The sequence below is a fragment of the Monodon monoceros genome, unplaced genomic scaffold (assembly GCF_005190385.1).
Source record: "Monodon monoceros isolate NGI ecotype Baffin Bay Population unplaced genomic scaffold, NGI_Narwhal_1 Super_Scaffold_12, whole genome shotgun sequence".
Classification (NCBI taxonomy): domain Eukaryota; kingdom Metazoa; phylum Chordata; class Mammalia; order Artiodactyla; family Monodontidae; genus Monodon; species Monodon monoceros.
Genome location: NW_021703768.1, coordinates 159,625,594 through 159,628,961, shown reverse-complemented (window position 1 = coordinate 159,628,961; position 3,368 = coordinate 159,625,594). Strand labels below are relative to the sequence as shown.

The 3,368-nt window shown below is 46.5% G+C and overlaps 1 non-coding gene across 1 annotated transcript; it reads left to right on the top strand.

Annotated features, from left to right (window-relative positions):
* Positions 1–2,116: 2,116 nt before the first annotated feature.
* On the top strand, positions 2,117–2,189 carry TRNAD-AUC. The gene has a single exon. It is a non-coding gene; the product is annotated as a tRNA-Asp (tRNA).
* The last annotated feature ends 1,179 nt before the right edge of the window (positions 2,190–3,368 follow it).

Sequence of the window (3,368 nt, the reverse complement as noted above, 5' to 3'; positions counted from 1 at the left end):
TGTATATTCTGGATAACAGTTCTTGGTCAGCTGTGTCTTTTGCAAATATATTCTCCCATATATGTATTTTCCTGATGATCTGTCTCGTAAACAGGTGACACAATTTGTGGCTCTTTAAGTCAGCTTGTGAATCAGAAGGAGAAGGGAGTTGGTGGGTCGGGAAAGAGCTGCCCAGACCCTTAAACTTTGGAGGAACATTCTGCCGAATGAAGTTGAACGCAAGGACCAGCCTGGAAACAAAAATTTTTCTTTTGAAAAACATTTCAAAAGCCATTTTCTTCACCTGCTCGGCCTGTAACCGCTGAATTCATTAAAATCCAGAAGAAAGAGGGGAAAGGAAGCTGGTGAATTCTAATTTTCTCTTTGCATTTCAATCAGGGCAAACAATGGGCGTCTGCAGCCAGAGGGCTTCAGGCGAGGCTGTCCCCACCCCCGCAGTGCCCCAAACGGAGAGCAGAGCTGGACCCTACAAAGGAAGGAATGAGGCCGCTCCATCTCAGAGTTTTGTTTGCAGGGAGCAGCAGGGCCTCCCTCCCTCTCTAGCCATTTTAGAAAGGGGCTCCGGCTGAATGAGCCTCTTGAATAGCAAACCTTGCTGTCTTGGGGCCCTGCTGATGGTTCCCAGTCCTGGGAGGACTGGGTTGGCTTAACTCCCTCCCTCCCACCCACCCTCGGAGCCCTCACAATGGACACCAGGCAGGAGAGCACCAGAGAGCTGGGGGCACTTGCAAGTTTCATCCTCTCTCGGAGCCCAGTGGCTTTATCAACTAGATCTGAGCTCTGTCTGCAGTGACTTCCTACCTCCAGTGTCCCTCCAGGCTTATAACCCATGAGAACCACAGGGAGCGAACCCACACTACATACACTAGGACGGCTAACTTAAAAAAAAAAAAAAAACGGTAACAAGCATTGACGAGGATGGGGAGAAATTGGAGCCTTCATACACTATTGGTGGGATGTGAAAACGTACAGCTACTGTGGAGAACAGTTTGGAAGTTCCTCCAGAGGTTAAACGTAGAATGGTTAAACGTAGAATTATCATAGAATCTAGCAATTCTCCTAGGTATCTACCCAAGAGCATTGAAAACATATGTTTGCACAAAAACGTACATGGAAATGTTTATAGCAGCATGATTCACAATAGCCAAAGGTGGAAATAACCATAATGTCCATCAATGCCAAATGGATAAACAAAATGTGGGATAACCCTCCAATGCAGCATTACTCAGCCATGAAAAGGGGTGAAGCACTGACACGCGCTACAACATGGATGCGTCTTGAGAACACGATGCTCAGTGAGAGAAGCCAGACACGTAAGGCCGCACAGTGTGTGATTCCATTGATGGGAAACGTCCAGAACAGACAAATCCACAGAGACAGGAAGCGGATCTGTGGTCATCAGGGGCTGGGGAGAGGGAATGGGGACAGCGTTTCCTTTTGGGGTGATGAGAATGTTCTGAAATCAGATACCGGTGGTAGTTGCACAGCTCTGTGACTATACTGAAAACCACTGAATTGTACAAAGCAGTGAGTTTTAGGCTATGTAATTAACTCAATTTTTTAAAAAAATTTATTTTATTTATTTATTTGGCTGCACCTGGTCTTAGTTGCGGCGTGTGGGATCTAGTTCCCTGACCAGGGATCGAACCCAGGCCCCCTGCATTGGGAGCGCAGAACCTTAGCCACTGGACCATCAGAGAAGTCCCAGTAATTAACTCAATTTAAAAAACTTTTTTTTTTTTAAAGACAAATACCATATGATATCACTTACATGTGGAATCTAAAATATGACACAAATGAGTATATCTGTGAAACAGAAACAGATGCACAGACATAGAGAACAGACTTGTGGTTGCCAAGGGGGGAGGAAGGGGGAGGGAGGGATGGATTGGGAGTTTGGGATTAGCAGATGCAAACTATTATATATAGGATAGATAAAAAGGTCCTACTGTATAGCACAGGAAACTATATTCAATATCCTGTGAAAAACCATAATGGAAAAGAAGATGAAAAAGAATGTATATATATGTATAACTGAGTCAATTTAACATACAGCAGAAATTAACACAACATTGTAAGTCAACTATACTCCAGTAAAACTACAAAAAAAGGAAATTCTCTGGTGGTCCAGTGGTTAGGACTCAGCACTATCACTGCTGAGGCCCTGGGTTCGATCCCTGGTCAGGGAGCTAGGATCCCACAAGTTGTGAGCAATGCAGCCAAAAAAGAAAAAAAAAAAAAAAAATTACTTTTTTTAACCTTCAGGGCCTCCTGAGGGAAACTCCTAACTCTGGGCCTCCCTCCAGCCCCTCTTCCTGTCCCACCTCGGGGCCTTTGCCCGAGCTGTCCCCTCTGTCTGGCACACTCCTCTCTGGCCTGTCCAGCCCCATACCCCACACGCATCCTTCAGCTCCCAGCTCAAACTTCTTCCAGAAGTCTTCACCGACCCCCCCAGACCAGGTCAATCTCCCTTAAACCACCCTCCTAACCCGCTGTTCCTTCCCAGTGGTGCTCACAGTTGTGATTTTCTATTTCGGTGTGTGGTTATTGGACGTTGGTCTCCCCCTACTAGATCGTGAGGTGCCTAAAGGTGGGGATCTGGTCTCTCTTGGTCACTGCCGGGTCCTCAGCACCCAGCAGAGGCCTGGCACATAGTAGTTGCACAATAAGTATCTGTTGAATAGGCGAATGAATTGTTACTGAACCGACTTTGGGTCCACTCGCCGGTGCACAGCAAAGCCAGTCTACTGGGTTTTGGTTGAAACTGGCAGGACTCTGCAGGGCCCTCCTGGGTACAAAATCCCCTCTGTGTCCCCTGCTTCTTGTTTGGGAAAGCTCTAGTCTCCTAGGCTTTCCCCGAGTTCCAAAGAGCTGGCACAGCAGTTATTAATTAGGGAAGTGAGGGGATGCAGAAACAAAGGAAAAACAGTCAAGCAAGAAAAGTAATAATAGCTTAAACAATACTTCAGTGATAAAACAGTGTCTTCGTTCCTCCTCAAGGGATATACATAACAACCTGACACAAAATCTTTGAGTTGTTTTGCAGAAACTAAGACCCCCCACCCAGGTGGAGGATGGTGACTACATGCTGACCACAAGCACTAGACCCCAGACTGGTTGGAACCAGAAGGCTGATGACTGAGATTCCTGAAACATCACCCTGTTACCTCACCAGCAACCAATCAGAAGAAGGTCCACAAGCTGATCATACACACCACAACCCACACCCCTAATATTGCCTTTAAAAGCCCTTCCCCGAAAGCCACTGGGGAGTTCGGGTCTTTTGAACATGAACTGCCCATTCTCCTCACTTGGCACCTACAATAAACACTGTACTCTCCTTGCCTCACCATGTTACCAAATTGACC